Source organism: Hyla sarda, chromosome 1, assembly GCF_029499605.1.
Source record: "Hyla sarda isolate aHylSar1 chromosome 1, aHylSar1.hap1, whole genome shotgun sequence".
Taxonomy (NCBI): Eukaryota; Metazoa; Chordata; class Amphibia; order Anura; family Hylidae; genus Hyla; species Hyla sarda.
In genome coordinates, this window is record NC_079189.1 from 322,453,746 (window position 1) to 322,476,438 (window position 22,693).

The following is a 22,693-nucleotide window of genomic DNA, read 5'->3' on the forward strand; positions in this document are numbered from 1 at the left end:
CTCAGGATGCGATCTGTCGCAAGATCCTTTCTTTTTTTACACTTGATCTAAGCCAAAAGGCCTACAGGGGATAACCGGGAAAGGGGTGGACCCAACCATGTCCCCTTCATGAGCACTCACATTATTCTCATAGGAATGGAAGGAAGGCTGGCAGCCAACCAGCCTCCCATACACTTTCTGGGTTGGTGGCAGTCAGCCACCCATACATACATACAGCACAGGCTAAACCCACATCATCATTTAAAAAAAGGACAGGCGACCATTGCACTCTGATGGAGCATTTAGCAATGCAATCCATAGCCTGGCTTTTGCCTGAACCCCCATCACTCCTCCTCTTGCATATAAGACAATATTTCAGATCTGCATATGAAAACAACACGCCTACCTTTGTTGCACATAGCTGCCTGCCTGTCTCTAGTTACCCCACTGGCTGTAGCTGCGTCCCTTCCGACATGGAATAACACCAACTGTAACGATAAACTGAAAATTAACAGTATAAACCTGCATCATTTTGGACTCTGGTATTTGCTGAATCCGGGTGACCTGACAATCGATGGTGGTGCCGCTGGTGATTCTGGCCTTCTTGGAATCTGTTGGGCCTATGTGTTAGCTCACACATCACTTGGGTATCCATGGTAACTACCACAACATGGTCATCTGCAGTTTACATCTAGCCCGTGGCATTGAATGGCATTTTAAAAGTGCTAAGGGTCCTGGTGCAATAATCCTCCCATGAGGATCAGCCTCAACGGCTTTGTAGATTGCACTCATGTCAGCAACTCCATATACATTTTTTTTTCTTCATGCTTCTTTCTTCATCCTTTTTTCTTTCTGTCATTCAGACTTTCATTCATTCGATCTCTCTCACTCACTTGCTTTAACTCATTTGTTCTCACTCACTCACTCACTCACTCACTCAATCAATCACTCACTCACTCATTCACTCTCACTCACTCTCACTCTCTCACTCACTCGCTCACTAAGTCAGTCTCTCTCTCTCTCTCTCTTTTTCTTTTTATATATATTTTTTTCCGTCTTCTTCTTCTTCTTCTTCAGACCCTGTCATAGCACTAATGCCTTTCCAATACCACCAGCAGATGGAGACACTCCATTGCAACATTGGTTGTGAGCAGCAGTTTCTAAAAACAAATGCCTCATGGCGGATTTCCCATCCATCAATGGATGGTAAATTTTGTTTTTATCATTCACTGACCACAGAAACCAATGCATGGTCAAGCAACAGCAATGACACACCCTTGTGTATAGGCATGAGACCCTCATGTCATTTAACAGGATTCAGCACCACCCACAAGACAGCTACCTGTCACGTCATGTCTAACCTGCACAGGTGTGCTAGATTATTATTATTTAGTTTTATTTTAATTTTTTTTACACCAATCAGTGTGCAAACATGGTCATTAAAACGCTAAATGAATAGACGTTCATAAACCAGTCAGTGCAACCCATCATTTTGGTCTCCAATTCTCAAACTCAAATTCTCACCCACGGAGGATTAAATGAGAATCTTTCTTGTTTAACACTGGAATGGGGTGGTGCACTGTTCACTACCCGAAGATACTGCCACATCGGGTCAATGCATAGGGCGACAGAAGCAAGCTTCCAAATCAGCTCCCTTTCTCAAAAATCCATTTAATTTATGGTCCCCAGATAGGGAACGTATGTATCAGTATGTGCTCACAAGTCACCCAAGTGCAAGTATTCACACAAAAAAAAACGTGCCTCAGGATGCGATCTGTCGCAAGATCCTTTCTTTTTTTACACTTGATCTAAGCCAAAAGGCCTAGAGGGGATAACCGGGAAAGGGGTGGACCCAACCATGTCCCCTTCATGAGCACTCACATTACTCATAGGAATGGAAGGAAGGCTGGCAGCCAACCAGCCTCCCATACACTTTCTGGGTGGGTGGCAGTCAGCCACCCATACATACATACAGCACAGGCTAAACCCACATCATCACTTAAAAAAAGGACAGGCGACCATTGCACTCTGATGGAGCATTTAGCAATGTAATCCATAGCCTGGCTTTTGCCTGAACCCCCATCACTCCTCCTCTTGCATATAAGACAATATTTCAGATCTGCATATGAAAACAACACGCCTTCCTTTGTTGCACATAGCTGCCTGCCTGTCTCTAGTTACCCCACTGGCTGTAGCTGCGTCCCTTCCGACATGGAATAACACCAACTGTAACGATAAACTGAAAATTAACAGTATAAACCTGCATCATTTTGGACTCTGGTATTTGCTGAATCCGGGTGACCTGACAATCGATGGTGGTGCCGCTGGTGATTCTGGCCTTCTTGGAATCTGTTGGGCCTATGTGTTAGCTCACACATCACTTGGGTATCCATGGTAACTACCACAACATGGTCATCTGCAGTTTACATCTAGCCCGTGGCATTGAATGGCATTTTAAAAGTGCTAAGGGTCCTGGTGCAATAATCCTCCCATGAGGATCAGCCTCAACGGCTTTGTAGATTGCACTCATGCCAGCAACTCCATATACATTTTTTTTTCTTCATGCTTCTTTCTTCATCCTTTTTTCTTTCTGTCATTCAGACTTTCATTCATTCGATCTCTCTCACTCACTTGCTTTAACTCATTTGTTCTCACTCACTCACTCACTCACTCAATCACTCACTCACTCATTCACTCTCACTCACTCTCACTCTCTCACTCACTCGCTCACTAAGTCAGTCTCTCTCTCTCTCTCTCTTTTTCTTTTTATATATATTTTTTTCCGTCTTCTTCTTCTTCTTCAGACCCTGTCATAGCACTAATGCCTTTCCAATACCACCAGCAGATGGAGACACTCCATTGCAACATTGGTTGTGAGCAGCAGTTTCTAAAAACAAATGCCTCATGGCGGATTTCCCATCCATCAATGGATGGTAAATTTTGTTTTTATCATTCACTGACCACAGAAACCAATGCATGGTCAAGCAACAGCAATGACACACCCTTGTGTATAGGCATGAGACCCTCATGTCATTTAACAGGATTCAGCACCACCCACAAGACAGCTACCTGTCATGTCATGTCAAACCTGCACAGGTGTGCTAGATTATTATTATTATTTAGTTTTATTTTATTTTTTTACACCAATCAGTGTGCAAACATGGTCATTAAAACGCTAAATGAATAGACGTTCATAAACCAGTCAGTGCAACTCATCATTTTGGTCTCCAATTCTCAAACTCAAATTCTCACCCACGGAGGATTAAATGAGAATCTTTCTTGTTTAACACTGGAATGGGGTGGTGCACTGTTCACTACCCGAAGATACTGCCACATCGGGTCAATGCATAGGGCGACAGAAGCAAGCTTCCAAATCAGCTCCCTTTCTCAAAAATCCATTTAATTTATGGTCCCCAGATAGGGAACGTATGTATCAGTATGTGCTCACAAGTCACCCAAGTGCAAGTATTCACACAAAAAAAAACGTGCCTCAGGATGCGATCTGTCGCAAGATCCTTTCTTTTTTTACACTTGATCTAAGCCAAAAGGCCTAGAGGGGATAACCGGGAAAGGGGTGGACCCAACCATGTCCCCTTCATGAGCACTCACATTACTCATAGGAATGGAAGGAAGGCTGGCAGCCAACCAGCCTCCCATACACTTTCTGGGTGGGTGGCAGTCAGCCACCCATACATACATACAGCACAGGCTAAACCCACATCATCACTTAAAAAAAGGACAGGCGACCATTGCACTCTGATGGAGCATTTAGCAATGCAATCCATAGCCTGGCTTTTGCCTGAACCCCCATCACTCCTCCTCTTGCATATAAGACAATATTTCAGATCTGCATATGAAAACAACACGCCTACCTTTGTTGCACATAGCTGCCTGCCTGTCTCTAGTTACCCCACTGGCTGTAGCTGCGTCCCTTCCGACATGGAATAACACCAACTGTAACGATAAACTGAAAATTAACAGTATAAACCTGCATCATTTTGGACTCTGGTATTTGCTGAATCCGGGTGACCTGACAATCGATGGTGGTGCCGCTGGTGATTCTGGCCTTCTTGGAATCTGTTGGGCCTATGTGTTAGCTCACACATCACTTGGGTATCCATGGTAACTACCACAACATGGTCATCTGCAGTTTACATCTAGCCCGTGGCATTGAATGGCATTTTAAAAGTGCTAAGGGTCCTGGTGCAATAATCCTCCCATGAGGATCAGCCTCAACGGCTTTGTAGATTGTACTCATGTCAGCAACTCCATATACATTTTTTTTTCTTCATGCTTCTTTCTTCATCCTTTTTTCTTTCTGTCATTCAGACTTTCATTCATTCGATCTCTCTCACTCACTTGCTTTAACTCATTTGTTCTCACTCACTCACTCACTCACTCAATCACTCACTCACTCATTCACTCTCACTCACTCTCACTCTCTCACTCACTCGCTCACTAAGTCAGTCTCTCTCTCTCTTTTTCTTTTTATATATATTTTTTTCCGTCTTCTTCTTCTTCTTCTTCTTCTTCTTCTTCAGACCCTGTCATAGCACTAATGCCTTTCCAATACCACCAGCAGATGGAGACACTCCATTGCAACATTGGTTGTGAGCAGCAGTTTCTAAAAACAAATGCCTCATGGCGGATTTCCCATCCATCAATGGATGGTAAATTTTGTTTTTATCATTCACTGACCACAGAAACCAATGCATGGTCAAGCAACAGCAATGACACACCCTTGTGTATAGGCATGAGACCCTCATGTCATTTAACAGGATTCAGCACCACCCACAAGACAGCTACCTGTCATGTCATGTCAAACCTGCACAGGTGTGCTAGATTATTATTATTTAGTTTTATTTTATTTTTTTACACCAATCAGTGTGCAAACATGGTCATTAAAACGCTAAATGAATAGACGTTCATAAACCAGTCAGTGCAACTCATCATTTTGGTCTCCAATTCTCAAACTCAAATTCTCACCCACGGAGGATTAAATGAGAATCTTTCTTGTTTAACACTGGAATGGGGTGGTGCACTGTTCACTACCCGAAGATACTGCCACATCGGGTCAATGCATAGGGCGACAGAAGCAAGCTTCCAAATCAGCTCCCTTTCTCAAAAATCCATTTAATTTATGGTCCCCAGATAGGGAACGTATGTATCAGTATGTGCTCACAAGTCACCCAAGTGCAAGTATTCACACAAAAAAAAACGTGCCTCAGGATGCGATCTGTCGCAAGATCCTTTCTTTTTTTACACTTGATCTAAGCCAAAAGGCCTAGAGGGGATAACCGGGAAAGGGGTGGACCCAACCATGTCCCCTTCATGAGCACTCACATTACTCATAGGAATGGAAGAAAGGCTGGCAGCCAACCAGCCTCCCATACACTTTCTGGGTGGGTGGCAGTCAGCCACCCATACATACATACAGCACAGGCTAAACCCACATCATCACTTAAAAAAAGGACAGGCGACCATTGCACTCTGATGGAGCATTTAGCAATGCAATCCATAGCCTGGCTTTTGCCTGAACCCCCATCACTCCTCCTCTTGCATATAAGACAATATTTCAGATCTGCATATGAAAACAACACGCCTACCTTTGTTGCACATAGCTGCCTGCCTGTCTCTAGTTACCCCACTGGCTGTAGCTGCGTCCCTTCCGACATGGAATAACACCAACTGTAACGATAAACTGAAAATTAACAGTATAAACCTGCATCATTTTGGACTCTGGTATTTGCTGAATCCGGGTGACCTGACAATCGATGGTGGTGCCGCTGGTGATTCTGGCCTTCTTGGAATCTGTTGGGCCTATGTGTTAGCTCACACATCACTTGGGTATCCATGGTAACTACCACAACATGGTCATCTGCAGTTTACATCTAGCCCGTGGCATTGAATGGCATTTTAAAAGTGCTAAGGGTCCTGGTGCAATAATCCTCCCATGAGGATCAGCCTCAACGGCTTTGTAGATTGCACTCATGTCAGCAACTCCATATACATTTTTTTTTCTTCATGCTTCTTTCTTCATCCTTTTTTCTTTCTGTCATTCAGACTTTCATTCATTCGATCTCTCTCACTCACTTGCTTTAACTCATTTGTTCTCACTCACTCACTCACTCACTCACTCATTCACTCTCACTCACTCTCACTCTCTCACTCACTCGCTCACTAAGTCAGTCTCTCTCTCTCTCTTTTTCTTTTTATATATATTTTTTTCCGTCTTCTTCTTCTTCTTCTTCTTCTTCTTCTTCAGACCCTGTCATAGCACTAATGCCTTTCCAATACCACCAGCAGATGGAGACACTCCATTGCAACATTGGTTGTGAGCAGCAGTTTCTAAAAACAAATGCCTCATGGCGGATTTCCCATCCATCAATGGATGGTAAATTTTGTTTTTATCATTCACTGACCACAGAAACCAATGCATGGTCAAGCAACAGCAATGACACACCCTTGTGTATAGGCATGAGACCCTCATGTCATTTAACAGGATTCAGCACCACCCACAAGACAGCTACCTGTCATGTCATGTCAAACCTGCACAGGTGTGCTAGATTATTATTATTTAGTTTTATTTTATTTTTTTACACCAATCAGTGTGCAAACATGGTCATTAAAACGCTAAATGAATAGACGTTCATAAACCAGTCAGTGCAACTCATCATTTTGGTCTCCAATTCTCAAACTCAAATTCTCACCCACGGAGGATTAAATGAGAATCTTTCTTGTTTAACACTGGAATGGGGTGGTGCACTGTTCACTACCCGAAGATACTGCCACATCGGGTCAATGCATAGGGCGACAGAAGCAAGCTTCCAAATCAGCTCCCTTTCTCAAAAATCCATTTAATTTATGGTCCCCAGATAGGGAACGTATGTATCAGTATGTGCTCACAAGTCACCCAAGTGCAAGTATTCACACAAAAAAAAACGTGCCTCAGGATGCGATCTGTCGCAAGATCCTTTCTTTTTTTACACTTGATCTAAGCCAAAAGGCCTAGAGGGGATAACCGGGAAAGGGGTGGACCCAACCATGTCCCCTTCATGAGCACTCACATTACTCATAGGAATGGAAGGAAGGCTGGCAGCCAACCAGACTCCCATACACTCTCTGGGTGGGTGGCAGTCAGCCACCCATACATACATACATACAGCACAGGCTAAACCCACATCATCACTTAAAAAAAGGACAGGCGACCATTGCACTCTGATGGAGCATTTAGCAATGCAATCCATAGCCTGGCTTTTGCCTGAACCCCCATCACTCCTCCTCTTGCATATAAGACAATATTTCAGATCTGCATATGAAAACAACACGCCTACCTTTGTTGCACATAGCTGCCTGCCTGTCTCTAGTTACCCCACTGGCTGTAGCTGCGTCCCTTCCGACATGGAATAACACCAACTGTAACGATAAACTGAAAATTAACAGTATAAACCTGCATCATTTTGGACTCTGGTATTTGCTGAATCCGGGTGACCTGACAATCGATGGTGGTGCCGCTGGTGATTCTGGCCTTCTTGGAATCTGTTGGGCCTATGTGTTAGCTCACACATCACTTGGGTATCCATGGTAACTACCACAACATGGTCATCTGCAGTTTACATCTAGCCCGTGGCATTGAATGGCATTTTAAAAGTGCTAAGGGTCCTGGTGCAATAATCCTCCCATGAGGATCAGCCTCAACGGCTTTGTAGATTGCACTCATGTCAGCAACTCCATATACATTTTTTTTTCTTCATGCTTCTTTCTTCATCCTTTTTTCTTTCTGTCATTCAGACTTTCATTCATTCGATCTCTCTCACTCACTTGCTTTAACTCATTTGTTCTCACTCACTCACTCACTCACTCAATCACTCACTCACTCATTCACTCTCACTCACTCTCACTCTCTCACTCACTCGCTCACTAAGTCAGTCTCTCTCTCTCTCTCTCTCTCTCTTTTTCTTTTTATATATATTTTTTTCCGTCTTCTTCTTCTTCTTCTTCTTCTTCAGACCCTGTTATAGCACTAATGCCTTTCCAATACCACCAGCAGATGGAGACACTCCATTGCAACATTGGTTGTGAGCAGCAGTTTCTAAAAACAAATGCCTCATGGCGGATTTCCCATCCATCAATGGATGGTAAATTTTGTTTTTATCATTCACTGACCACAGAAACCAATGCATGGTCAAGCAACAGCAATGACACACCCTTGTGTATAGGCATGAGACCCTCATGTCATTTAACAGGATTCAGCACCACCCACAAGACAGCTACCTGTCATGTCATGTCAAACCTGCACAGGTGTGCTAGATTATTATTATTTAGTTTTATTTTATTTTTTTACACCAATCAGTGTGCAAACATGGTCATTAAAACGCTAAATGAATAGACGTTCATAAACCAGTCAGTGCAACTCATCATTTTGGTCTCCAATTCTCAAACTCAAATTCTCACCCACGGAGGATTAAATGAGAATCTTTCTTGTTTAACACTGGAATGGGGTTGTGCACTGTTCACTACCCGAAGATACTGCCACATCGGGTCAATGCATAGGGCGACAGAAGCAAGCTTCCAAATCAGCTCCCTTTCTCAAAAATCCATTTAATTTATGGTCCCCAGATAGGGAACGTATGTATCAGTATGTGCTCACAAGTCACCCAAGTGCAAGTATTCACACAAAAAAAAAAACATGCCTCAGGATGCGATCTGTCGCAAGATCCTTTCTTTTTTTACACTTGATCTAAGCCAAAAGGCCTAGAGGGGATAACCGGGAAAGGGGTGGACCCAACCATGTCCCCTTCATGAGCACTCACATTACTCATAGGAATGGAAGGAAGGCTGGCAGCCAACCAGACTCCCATACACTCTCTGGGTGGGTGGCAGTCAGCCACCCATACATACATACATACAGCACAGGCTAAACCCACATCATCACTTAAAAAAAGGACAGGCGACCATTGCACTCTGATGGAGCATTTAGCAATGCAATCCATAGCCTGGCTTTTGCCTGAACCCCCATCACTCCTCCTCTTGCATATAAGACAATATTTCAGATCTGCATATGAAAACAACACGCCTACCTTTGTTGCACATAGCTGCCTGCCTGTCTCTAGTTACCCCACTGGCTGTAGCTGCATCCCTTCCGACATGGAATAACACCAACTGTAACGATAAACTGAAAATTAACAGTATAAACCTGCATCATTTTGGACTCTGGTATTTGCTGAATCCGGGTGACCTGACAATCGATGGTGGTGCCGCTGGTGATTCTGGCCTTCTTGGAATCTGTTGGGCCTATGTGTTAGCTCACACATCACTTGGGTATCCATGGTAACTACCACAACATGGTCATCTGCAGTTTACATCTAGCCCGTGGCATTGAATGGCATTTTAAAAGTGCTAAGGGTCCTGGTGCAATAATCCTCCCATGAGGATCAGCCTCAACGGCTTTGTAGATTGCACTCATGTCAGCAACTCCATATACATTTTTTTTTCTTCATGCTTCTTTCTTCATCCTTTTTTCTTTCTGTCATTCAGACTTTCATTCATTCGATCTCTCTCACTCACTTGCTTTAACTCATTTGTTCTCACTCACTCACTCACTCACTCAATCACTCACTCACTCATTCACTCTCACTCACTCTCACTCTCTCACTCACTCGCTCACTAAGTCAGTCTCTCTCTCTCTCTCTCTCTCTTTTTCTTTTTATATATATTTTTTTCCGTCTTCTTCTTCTTCTTCTTCTTCTTCAGACCCTGTCATAGCACTAATGCCTTTCCAATACCACCAGCAGATGGAGACACTCCATTGCAACATTGGTTGTGAGCAGCAGTTTCTAAAAACAAATGCCTCATGGCGGATTTCCCATCCATCAATGGATGGTAAATTTTGTTTTTATCATTCACTGACCACAGAAACCAATGCATGGTCAAGCAACAGCAATGACACACCCTTGTGTATAGGCATGAGACCCTCATGTCATTTAACAGGATTCAGCACCACCCACAAGACAGCTACCTGTCATGTCATGTCAAACCTGCACAGGTGTGCTAGATTATTATTATTTAGTTTTATTTTATTTTTTTACACCAATCAGTGTGCAAACATGGTCATTAAAACGCTAAATGAATAGACGTTCATAAACCAGTCAGTGCAACTCATCATTTTGGTCTCCAATTCTCAAACTCAAATTCTCACCCACGGAGGATTAAATGAGAATCTTTCTTGTTTAACACTGGAATGGGGTGGTGCACTGTTCACTACCCGAAGATACTGCCACATCGGGTCAATGCATAGGGCGACAGAAGCAAGCTTCCAAATCAGCTCCCTTTCTCAAAAATCCATTTAATTTATGGTCCCCAGATAGGGAACGTATGTATCAGTATGTGCTCACAAGTCACCCAAGTGCAAGTATTCACACAAAAAAAAACGTGCCTCAGGATGCGATCTGTCGCAAGATCCTTTCTTTTTTTACACTTGATCTAAGCCAAAAGGCCTAGAGGGGATAACCGGGAAAGGGGTGGACCCAACCATGTCCCCTTCATGAGCACTCACATTACTCATAGGAATGGAAGAAAGGCTGGCAGCCAACCAGCCTCCCATACACTTTCTGGGTGGGTGGCAGTCAGCCACCCATACATACATACAGCACAGGCTAAACCCACATCATCACTTAAAAAAAGGACAGGCGACCATTGCACTCTGATGGAGCATTTAGCAATGCAATCCATAGCCTGGCTTTTGCCTGAACCCCCATCACTCCTCCTCTTGCATATAAGACAATATTTCAGATCTGCATATGAAAACAACACGCCTACCTTTGTTGCACATAGCTGCCTGCCTGTCTCTAGTTACCCCACTGGCTGTAGCTGCGTCCCTTCCGACATGGAATAACACCAACTGTAACGATAAACTGAAAATTAACAGTATAAACCTGCATCATTTTGGACTCTGGTATTTGCTGAATCCGGGTGACCTGACAATCGATGGTGGTGCCGCTGGTGATTCTGGCCTTCTTGGAATCTGTTGGGCCTATGTGTTAGCTCACACATCACTTGGGTATCCATGGTAACTACCACAACATGGTCATCTGCAGTTTACATCTAGCCCGTGGCATTGAATGGCATTTTAAAAGTGCTAAGGGTCCTGGTGCAATAATCCTCCCATGAGGATCAGCCTCAACGGCTTTGTAGATTGCACTCATGTCAGCAACTCCATATACATTTTTTTTTCTTCATGCTTCTTTCTTCATCCTTTTTTCTTTCTGTCATTCAGACTTTCATTCATTCGATCTCTCTCACTCACTTGCTTTAACTCATTTGTTCTCACTCACTCACTCACTCACTCACTCACTCATTCACTCTCACTCACTCTCACTCTCTCACTCACTCGCTCACTAAGTCAGTCTCTCTCTCTCTCTTTTTCTTTTTATATATATTTTTTTCCGTCTTCTTCTTCTTCTTCTTCTTCTTCTTCTTCAGACCCTGTCATAGCACTAATGCCTTTCCAATACCACCAGCAGATGGAGACACTCCATTGCAACATTGGTTGTGAGCAGCAGTTTCTAAAAACAAATGCCTCATGGCGGATTTCCCATCCATCAATGGATGGTAAATTTTGTTTTTATCATTCACTGACCACAGAAACCAATGCATGGTCAAGCAACAGCAATGACACACCCTTGTGTATAGGCATGAGACCCTCATGTCATTTAACAGGATTCAGCACCACCCACAAGACAGCTACCTGTCATGTCATGTCAAACCTGCACAGGTGTGCTAGATTATTATTATTTAGTTTTATTTTATTTTTTTACACCAATCAGTGTGCAAACATGGTCATTAAAACGCTAAATGAATAGACGTTCATAAACCAGTCAGTGCAACTCATCATTTTGGTCTCCAATTCTCAAACTCAAATTCTCACCCACGGAGGATTAAATGAGAATCTTTCTTGTTTAACACTGGAATGGGGTGGTGCACTGTTCACTACCCGAAGATACTGCCACATCGGGTCAATGCATAGGGCGACAGAAGCAAGCTTCCAAATCAGCTCCCTTTCTCAAAAATCCATTTAATTTATGGTCCCCAGATAGGGAACGTATGTATCAGTATGTGCTCACAAGTCACCCAAGTGCAAGTATTCACACAAAAAAAAACGTGCCTCAGGATGCGATCTGTCGCAAGATCCTTTCTTTTTTTACACTTGATCTAAGCCAAAAGGCCTAGAGGGGATAACCGGGAAAGGGGTGGACCCAACCATGTCCCCTTCATGAGCACTCACATTACTCATAGGAATGGAAGGAAGGCTGGCAGCCAACCAGACTCCCATACACTCTCTGGGTGGGTGGCAATCAGCCACCCATACATACATACAGCACAGGCTAAACCCACATCATCACTTAAAAAAAGGACAGGCGACCATTGCACTCTGATGGAGCATTTAGCAATGCAATCCATAGCCTGGCTTTTGCCTGAACCCCCATCACTCCTCCTCTTGCATATAAGACAATATTTCAGATCTGCATATGAAAACAACACGCCTACCTTTGTTGCACATAGCTGCCTGCCTGTCTCTAGTTACCCCACTGGCTGTAGCTGCGTCCCTTCCGACATGGAATAACACCAACTGTAACGATAAACTGAAAATTAACAGTATAAACCTGCATCATTTTGGACTCTGGTATTTGCTGAATCCGGGTGACCTGACAATCGATGGTGGTGCCGCTGGTGATTCTGGCCTTCTTGGAATCTGTTGGGCCTATGTGTTAGCTCACACATCACTTGGGTATCCATGGTAACTACCACAACATGGTCATCTGCAGTTTACATCTAGCCCGTGGCATTGAATGGCATTTTAAAAGTGCTAAGGGTCCTGGTGCAATAATCCTCCCATGAGGATCAGCCTCAACGGCTTTGTAGATTGCACTCATGTCAGCAACTCCATATACATTTTTTTTTCTTCATGCTTCTTTCTTCATCCTTTTTTCTTTCTGTCATTCAGACTTTCATTCATTCGATCTCTCTCACTCACTTGCTTTAACTCATTTGTTCTCACTCACTCACTCACTCAATCACTCACTCACTCACTCACTCATTCACTCTCACTCACTCTCACTCTCTCACTCACTCGCTCACTAAGTCAGTCTCTCTCTCTCTCTCTCTTTTCTTTTTATATATATTTTTTTCCGTCTTCTTCTTCTTCTTCTTCTTCAGACCCTGTCATAGCACTAATGCCTTTCCAATACCACCAGCAGATGGAGACACTCCATTGCAACATTGGTTGTGAGCAGCAGTTTCTAAAAACAAATGCCTCATGGCGGATTTCCCATCCATCAATGGATGGTAAATTTTGTTTTTATCATTCACTGACCACAGAAACCAATGCATGGTCAAGCAACAGCAATGACACACCCTTGTGTATAGGCATGAGACCCTCATGTCATTTAACAGGATTCAGCACCACCCACAAGACAGCTACCTGTCATGTCATGTCAAACCTGCACAGGTGTGCTAGATTATTATTATTTAGTTTTATTTTATTTTTTTACACCAATCAGTGTGCAAACATGGTCATTAAAACGCTAAATGAATAGACGTTCATAAACCAGTCAGTGCAACTCATAATTTTGGTCTCCAATTCTCAAACTCAAATTCTCACCCACGGAGGATTAAATGAGAATCTTTCTTGTTTAACACTGGAATGGGGTGGTGCACTGTTCACTACCCGAAGATACTGCCACATCGGGTCAATGCATAGGGCGACAGAAGCAAGCTTCCAAATCAGCTCCCTTTCTCAAAAATCCATTTAATTTATGGTCCCCAGATAGGGAACGTATGTATCAGTATGTGCTCACAAGTCACCCAAGTGCAAGTATTCACACAAAAAAAAAACGTGCCTCAGGATGCGATCTGTCGCAAGATCCTTTCTTTTTTTACACTTGATCTAAGCCAAAAGGCCTAGAGAGGATAACCGGGAAAGGGGTGGACCCAACCATGTCCCCTTCATGAGCACTCACATTACTCATAGGAATGGAAGGAAGGCTGGCAGCCAACCAGACTCCCATACACTCTCTGGGTGGGTGGCAGTCAGCCACCCATACATACATACATACAGCACAGGCTAAACCCACATCATCACTTAAAAAAAGGACAGGCGACCATTGCACTCTGATGGAGCATTTAGCAATGCAATCCATAGCCTGGCTTTTGCCTGAACCCCCATCACTCCTCCTCTTGCATATAAGACAATATTTCAGATCTGCATATGAAAACAACACGCCTACCTTTGTTGCACATAGCTGCCTGCCTGTCTCTAGTTACCCCACTGGCTGTAGCTGCGTCCCTTCCGACATGGAATAACACCAACTGTAACGATAAACTGAAAATTAACAGTATAAACCTGCATCATTTTGGACTCTGGTATTTGCTGAATCCGGGTGACCTGACAATCGATGGTGGTGCCGCTGGTGATTCTGGCCTTCTTGGAATCTGTTGGGCCTATGTGTTAGCTCACACATCACTTGGGTATCCATGGTAACTACCACAACATGGTCATCTGCAGTTTACATCTAGCCCGTGGCATTGAATGGCATTTTAAAAGTGCTAAGGGTCCTGGTGCAATAATCCTCCCATGAGGATCAGCCTCAACGGCTTTGTAGATTGCACTCATGTCAGCAACTCCATATACATTTTTTTTTCTTCATGCTTCTTTCTTCATCCTTTTTTCTTTCTGTCATTCAGACTTTCATTCATTCGATCTCTCTCACTCACTTGCTTTAACTCATTTGTTCTCACTCACTCACTCACTCAATCACTCACTCACTCATTCACTCTCACTCACTCTCACTCTCTCACTCACTCGCTCACTAAGTCAGTCTCTCTCTCTCTCTCTCTCTTTTTCTTTTTATATATATTTTTTTCCGTCTTCTTCTTCTTCTTCTTCTTCAGACCCTGTCATAGCACTAATGCCTTTCCAATACCACCAGCAGATGGAGACACTCCATTGCAACATTGGTTGTGAGCAGCAGTTTCTAAAAAACAAATGCCTCATGGTGGATTTCCCATCCATCAATGGATGGTAAATTTTGTTTTTATCATTCACTGACCACAGAAATCAATGCATGGTCAAGCAACAGCAATGACACACCCTTGTGTATAGGCATGAGACCCTCATGTCATTTAACAGGATTCAGCACCACCCACAAGACAGCTACCTGTCATGTCATGTCAAACCTGCACAGGTGTGCTAGATTATTATTATTTAGTTTTATTTTATTTTTTTACACCAATCAGTGTGCAAACATGGTCATTAAAACGCTAAATGAATAGACGTTCATAAACCAGTCAGTGCAACTCATCATTTTGGTCTCCAATTCTCAAACTCAAATTCTCACCCACGGAGGATTAAATGAGAATCTTTCTTGTTTAACACTGGAATGGGGTGGTGCACTGTTCACTACCCGAAGATACTGCCACATCGGGTCAATGCATAGGGCGACAGAAGCAAGCTTCCAAATCAGCTCCCTTTCTCAAAAATCCATTTAATTTATGGTCCCCAGATAGGGAACATATGTATCAGTATGTGCTCACAAGTCACCCAAGTGCAAGTATTCACACAAAAAAAAACGTGCCTCAGGATGCGATCTGTCGCAAGATCCTTTCTTTTTTTACACTTGATCTAAGCCAAAAGGCCTAGAGGGGATAACCGGGAAAGGGGTGGACCCAACCATGTCCCCTTCATGAGCACTCACATTACTCATAGGAATGGAAGGAAGGCTGGCAGCCAACCAGACTCCCATACACTCTCTGGGTGGGTGGCAGTCAGCCACCCATACATACATACATACAGCACAGGCTAAACCCACATCATCACTTAAAAAAAGGACAGGCGACCATTGCACTCTGATGGAGCATTTAGCAATGCAATCCATAGCCTGGCTTTTGCCTGAACCCCCATCACTCCTCCTCTTGCATATAAGACAATATTTCAGATCTGCATATGAAAACAACACGCCTACCTTTGTTGCACATAGCTGCCTGCCTGTCTCTAGTTACCCCACTGGCTGTAGCTGCGTCCCTTCCGACATGGAATAACACCAACTGTAACGATAAACTGAAAATTAACAGTATAAACCTGCATCATTTTGGACTCTGGTATTTGCTGAATCCGGGTGACCTGACAATCGATGGTGGTGCCGCTGGTGATTCTGGCCTTCTTGGAATCTGTTGGGCCTATGTGTTAGCTCACACATCACTTGGGTATCCATGGTAACTACCACAACATGGTCATCTGCAGTTTACATCTAGCCCGTGGCATTGAATGGCATTTTAAAAGTGCTAAGGGTCCTGGTGCAATAATCCTCCCATGAGGATCAGCCTCAACGGCTTTGTAGATTGCACTCAGGTCAGCAACTCCATATACATTTTTTTTTCTTCATGCTTCTTTCTTCATCCTTTTTTCTTTCTGTCATTCAGACTTTCATTCATTCGATCTCTCTCACTCACTTGCTTTAACTCATTTGTTCTCACTCACTCACTCACTCAATCACTCACTCACTCATTCACTCTCACTCACTCTCACTCTCTCACTCACTCGCTCACTAAGTCAGTCTCTCTCTCTCTCTCTCTTTTCTTTTTATATATATTTTTTTCCGTCTTCTTCTTCTTCAGACCCTGTCATAGCACTAATGCCTTTCCAATACCACCAGCAGATGGAGACACTCCATTGCAACATTGGTTGTGAGCAGCAGTTTCTAAAAAACAAATGCCTCATGGTGGATTTCCCATCCATCAATGGATGGTAAATTTTGTTTTTATCATTCACTGACCACAGAAACCAATGCATGGTCAAGCAACAGCAATGACACACCCTTGTGTATAGGCATGAGACCCTCATGTCATTTAACAGGATTCAGCACCACCCACAAGACAGCTACCTGTCATGTCATGTCAAACCTGCACAGGTGTGCTAGATTATTATTATTTAGTTTTATTTTATTTTTTTACACCAATCAGTGTGCAAACATGGTCATTAAAACGCTAAATGAATAGACGTTCATAAACCAGTCAGTGCAACTCATCATTTTGGTCTCCAATTCTCAAACTCAAATTCTCACCCACGGAGGATTAAATGAGAATCTTTCTTGTTTAACACTGGAATGGGGTGGTGCACTGTTCACTACCCGAAGATACTGCCACATCGGGTCAATGCATAGGGCGACAGAAGCAAGCTTCCAAATCAGCTCCCTTTCTCAAAAATCCATTTAATTTATGGTCCCCAGATAGGGAACGTATGTATCAGTATGTGCTCACAAGTCACCCAAGTGCAAGTATTCACACAAAAAAAAACGTGCCTCAGGATGCGATCTGTCGCAAGATCCTTTCTTTTTTTACACTTGATCTAAGCCAAAAGGCCTAGAGGGGATAACCGGGAAAGGGGTGGACCCAACCATGTCCCCTTCATGAGCACTCACATTACTCATAGGAATGGAAGGAAGGCTGGCAGCCAACCAGACTCCCATACACTCTCTGGGTGGGTGGCAGTCAGCCACCCATACATACATACATACAGCACAGGCTAAACCCACATCATCACTTAAAAAAAGGACAGGCGACCATTGCACTCTGATGGAGCATTTAGCAATGCAATCCATAGCCTGGCTTTTGCCTGAACCCCCATCACTCCTCCTCTTGCATATAAGACAATATTTCAGATCTGCATATGAAAACAACACGCCTACCTTTGTTGCACATAGCTGCCTGCCTGTCTCTAGTTACCCCACTGGCTGTAGCTGCGTCCCTTCCGACATGGAATAACACCAACTGTAACGATAAACTGAAAATTAACAGTATAAACCTGCATCATTTTGGACTCTGGTATTTGCTGAATCCGGGTGACCTGACAATCGATGGTGGTGCCGCTGGTGATTCTGGCCTTCTTGGAATCTGTTGGGCCTATGTGTTAGCTCACACATCACTTGGGTATCCATGGTAACTACCACAACATGGTCATCTGCAGTTTACATCTAGCCCGTGGCATTGAATGGCATTTTAAAAGTGCTAAGGGTCCTGGTGCAATAATCCTCCCATGAGGATCAGCCTCAACGGCTTTGTAGATTGCACTCAGGTCAGCAACTCCATATACATTTTTTTTTCTTCATGCTTCTTTCTTCATCCTTTTTTCTTTCTGTCATTCAGACTTTCATTCATTCGATCTCTCTCACTCACTTGCTTTAACTCATTTGTTCTCACTCACTCACTCACTCAATCACTCACTCACTCATTCACTCTCACTCACTCTCACTCTCTCACTCACTCGCTCACTAAGTCAGTCTCTCTCTCTCTCTCTCTCTCTCTTTTTCTTTTTATATATATTTTTTTCCGTCTTCTTCTTCTTCTTCTTCAGACCCTGTCATAGCACTAATGCCTTTCCAATACCACCAGCAGATGGAGACACTCCATTGCAACATTGGTTGTGAGCAGCAGTTTCTAAAAACAAATGCCTCATGGCGGATTTCCCATCCATCAATGGATGGTAAATTTTGTTTTTATCATTCACTGACCACAGAAACCAATGCATGGTCAAGCAACAGCAATGACACACCCTTGTGTATAGGCATGAGACCCTCATGTCATTTAACAGGATTCAGCACCACCCACAAGACAGCTACCTGTCATGTCATGTCAAACCTGCACAGGTGTGCTAGATTATTATTATTTAGTTTTATTTTATTTTTTTACACCAATCAGTGTGCAAACATGGTCATTAAAACGCTAAATGAATAGACGTTCATAAACCAGTCAGTGCAACTCATCATTTTGGTCTCCAATTCTCAAACTCAAATTCTCACCCACGGAGGATTAAATGAGAATCTTTCTTGTTTAACACTGGAATGGGGTGGTGCACTGTTCACTACCCGAAGATACTGCCACATCGGGTCAATGCATAGGGCGACAGAAGCAAGCTTCCAAATCAGCTCCCTTTCTCAAAAATCCATTTAATTTATGGTCCCCAGATAGGGAACGTATGTATCAGTATGTGCTCACAAGTCACCCAAGTGCAAGTATTCACACAAAAAAAAACGTGCCTCAGGATGCGATCTGTCGCAAGATCCTTTCTTTTTTTACACTTGATCTAAGCCAAAAGGCCTAGAGGGGATAACCGGGAAAGGGGTGGACCCAACCATGTCCCCTTCATGAGCACTCACATTACTCATAGGAATGGAAGGAAGGCTGGCAGCCAACCAGACTCCCATACACTCTCTGGGTGGGTGGCAGTCAGCCACCCATACATACATACATACATACAGCACAGGCTAAACCCACATCATCACTTAAAAAAAGGACAGGCGACCATTGCACTCTGATGGAGCATTTAGCAATGCAATCCATAGCCTGGCTTTTGCCTGAACCCCCATCACTCCTCCTCTTGCATATAAGACAATATTTCAGATCTGCATATGAAAACAACACGCCTACCTTTGTTGCACATAGCTGCCTGCCTGTCTCTAGTTACCCCACTGGCTGTAGCTGCGTCCCTTCCGACATGGAATAACACCAACTGTAACGATAAACTGAAAATTAACAGTATAAACCTGCATCATTTTGGACTCTGGTATTTGCTGAATCCGGGTGACCTGACAATCGATGGTGGTGCCGCTGGTGATTCTGGCCTTCTTGGAATCTGTTGGGCCTATGTGTTAGCTCACACATCACTTGGGTATCCATGGTAACTACCACAACATGGTCATCTGCAGTTTACATCTAGCCCGTGGCATTGAATGGCATTTTAAAAGTGCTAAGGGTCCTGGTGCAATAATCCTCCCATGAGGATCAGCCTCAACGGCTTTGTAGATTGCACTCATGTCAGCAACTCCATATACATTTTTTTTTCTTCATGCTTCTTTCTTCATCCTTTTTTCTTTCTGTCATTCAGACTTTCATTCATTCGATCTCTCTCACTCACTTGCTTTAACTCATTTGTTCTCACTCACTCACTCACTCAATCACTCACTCACTCATTCACTCTCACTCACTCTCACTCTCTCACTCACTCGCTCACTAAGTCAGTCTCTCTCTCTCTTTTTCTTTTTATATATATTTTTTTCCGTCTTCTTCTTCTTCTTCTTCAGACCCTGTCATAGCACTAATGCCTTTCCAATACCACCAGCAGATGGAGACACTCCATTGCAACATTGGTTGTGAGCAGCAGTTTCTAAAAACAAATGCCTCATGGCGGATTTCCCATCCATCAATGGATGGTAAATTTTGTTTTTATCATTCACTGACCACAGAAACCAATGCATGGTCAAGCAACAGCAATGACACACCCTTGTGTATAGGCATGAGACCCTCATGTCATTTAACAGGATTCAGCACCACCCACAAGACAGCTACCTGTCATGTCATGTCAAACCTGCACAGGTGTGCTAGATTATTATTATTTAGTTTTATTTTATTTTTTTACACCAATCAGTGTGCAAACATGGTCATTAAAACGCTAAATGAATAGACGTTCATAAACCAGTCAGTGCAACTCATCTTTTTGGTCTCCAATTCTCAAACTCAAATTCTCACCCACGGAGGATTAAATGAGAATCTTTCTTGTTTAACACTGGAATGGGGTGGTGCACTGTTCACTACCCGAAGATACTGCCACATCGGGTCAATGCATAGGGCGACAGAAGCAAGCTTCCAAATCAGCTCCCTTTCTCAAAAATCCATTTAATTTATGGTCCCCAGATAGGGAACGTGTGTATCAGTATGTGCTCACAAGTCACCCAAGTGCAAGTATTCACACAAAAAAAAAAGTGCCTCAGGATGCGATCTGTCGCAAGATCCTTTCTTTTTTTACACTTGATCTAAGCCAAAAGGCCTAGAGGGGATAACCGGGAAAGGGGTGGACCCAACCATGTCCCCTTCATGAGCACTCACATTACTCATAGGAATGGAAGGAAGGCTGGCAGCCAACCAGACTCCCATACACTCTCTGGGTGGGTGGCAGTCAGCCACCCATACATACATACAGCACAGGCTAAACCCACATCATCACTTAAAAAAAGGACAGGCGACCATTGCACTCTGATGGAGCATTTAGCAATGCAATCCATAGCCTGGCTTTTGCCTGAACCCCCATCACTCCTCCTCTTGCATATAAGACAATATTTCAGATCTGCATATGAAAACAACACGCCTACCTTTGTTGCACATAGCTGCCTGCCTGTCTCTAGTTACCCCACTGGCTGTAGCTGCGTCCCTTCCGACATGGAATAACACCAACTGTAACGATAAACTGAAAATTAACAGTATAAACCTGCATCATTTTGGACTCTGGTATTTGCTGAATCCGGGTGACCTGACAATCGATGGTGGTGCCGCTGGTGATTCTGGCCTTCTTGGAATCTGTTGGGCCTATGTGTTAGCTCACACATCACTTGGGTATCCATGGTAACTACCACAACATGGTCATCTGCAGTTTACATCTAGCCCGTGGCATTGAATGGCATTTTAAAAGTGCTAAGGGTCCTGGTGCAATAATCCTCCCATGAGGATCAGCCTCAACGGCTTTGTAGATTGCACTCATGTCAGCAACTCCATATACATTTTTTTTTCTTCATGCTTCTTTCTTCATCCTTTTTTCTTTCTGTCATTCAGACTTTCATTCATTCGATCTCTCTCACTCACTTGCTTTAACTCATTTGTTCTCACTCACTCACTCACTCACTCAATCACTCACTCACTCATTCACTCTCACTCACTCTCACTCTCTCACTCACTCGCTCACTAAGTCAGTCTCTCTCTCTCTCTCTCTTTTTCTTTTTATATATATTTTTTTCTGTCTTCTTTTTCTTCTTCTTCAGACCCTGTCATAGCACTAATGCCTTTCCAATACCACCAGCAGATGGAGACACTCCATTGCAACATTGGTTGTGAGCAGCAGTTTCTAAAAACAAATGCCTCATGGCGGATTTCCCATCCATCAATGGATGGTAAATTTTGTTTTTATCATTCACTGACCACAGAAACCAATGCATGGTCAAGCAACAGCAATGACACACCCTTGTGTATAGGCATGAGACCCTCATGTCATTTAACAGGATTCAGCACCACCCACAAGACAGCTACCTGTCATGTCATGTCAAACCTGCACAGGTGTGCTAGATTATTATTATTTAGTTTTATTTTATTTTTTTACACCAATCAGTGTGCAAACATGGTCATTAAAACGCTAAATGAATAGACGTTCATAAACCAGTCAGTGCAACTCATCATTTTGGTCTCCAATTCTCAAACTCAAATTCTCACCCACGGAGGATTAAATGAGAATCTTTCTTGTTTAACACTGGAATGGGGTGGTGCACTGTTCACTACCCGAAGATACTGCCACATCGGGTCAATGCATAGGGCGACAGAAGCAAGCTTCCAAATCAGCTCCCTTTCTCAAAAATCCATTTAATTTATGGTCCCCAGATAGGGAACGTATGTATCAGTATGTGCTCACAAGTCACCCAAGTGCAAGTATTCACACAAAAAAAAACGTGCCTCAGGATGCGATCTGTCGCAAGATCCTTTCTTTTTTTACACTTGATCTAAGCCAAAAGGCCTAGAGGGGATAACCGGGAAAGGGGTGGACCCAACCATGTCCCCTTCATGAGCACTCACATTACTCATAGGAATGGAAGGAAGGCTGGCAGCCAACCAGACTCCCATACAC

General features: G+C 43.4%; 14 pseudogenes; all 14 read right to left on the reverse strand.

The window, feature by feature from the left end:
• Nucleotides 1–72, reverse strand: part of LOC130342295 (U2 spliceosomal RNA) — a 264-nt pseudogene extending 192 nt beyond the window's left edge.
• Nucleotides 73–1,548: 1,476 nt separating this feature from the next.
• On the reverse strand, nt 1,549–1,812 carry LOC130339000 (U2 spliceosomal RNA; annotated as a pseudogene).
• A 1,464-nt stretch (nt 1,813–3,276) lies between these two features.
• Nucleotides 3,277–3,540, reverse strand: LOC130339011 (U2 spliceosomal RNA; annotated as a pseudogene).
• A 1,470-nt stretch (nt 3,541–5,010) lies between these two features.
• Nucleotides 5,011–5,274, reverse strand: LOC130339022 (U2 spliceosomal RNA; annotated as a pseudogene).
• A 1,460-nt stretch (nt 5,275–6,734) lies between these two features.
• On the reverse strand, nt 6,735–6,998 carry LOC130339033 (U2 spliceosomal RNA; annotated as a pseudogene).
• A 1,480-nt stretch (nt 6,999–8,478) lies between these two features.
• Nucleotides 8,479–8,744, reverse strand: LOC130341214 (U2 spliceosomal RNA; annotated as a pseudogene).
• Nucleotides 8,745–10,222: 1,478 nt separating this feature from the next.
• Nucleotides 10,223–10,486, reverse strand: LOC130339044 (U2 spliceosomal RNA; annotated as a pseudogene).
• Nucleotides 10,487–11,950: 1,464 nt separating this feature from the next.
• On the reverse strand, nt 11,951–12,214 carry LOC130339055 (U2 spliceosomal RNA; annotated as a pseudogene).
• Nucleotides 12,215–13,684: 1,470 nt separating this feature from the next.
• Nucleotides 13,685–13,949, reverse strand: LOC130341269 (U2 spliceosomal RNA; annotated as a pseudogene).
• A 1,470-nt stretch (nt 13,950–15,419) lies between these two features.
• Nucleotides 15,420–15,683, reverse strand: LOC130337985 (U2 spliceosomal RNA; annotated as a pseudogene).
• Nucleotides 15,684–17,141: 1,458 nt separating this feature from the next.
• On the reverse strand, nt 17,142–17,405 carry LOC130339066 (U2 spliceosomal RNA; annotated as a pseudogene).
• A 1,470-nt stretch (nt 17,406–18,875) lies between these two features.
• Nucleotides 18,876–19,139, reverse strand: LOC130339089 (U2 spliceosomal RNA; annotated as a pseudogene).
• A 1,462-nt stretch (nt 19,140–20,601) lies between these two features.
• On the reverse strand, nt 20,602–20,865 carry LOC130338007 (U2 spliceosomal RNA; annotated as a pseudogene).
• Nucleotides 20,866–22,329: 1,464 nt separating this feature from the next.
• LOC130339100 (U2 spliceosomal RNA) lies at nt 22,330–22,593 on the reverse strand (annotated as a pseudogene).
• Between the last annotated feature and the right edge of the window lie 100 nt (nt 22,594–22,693).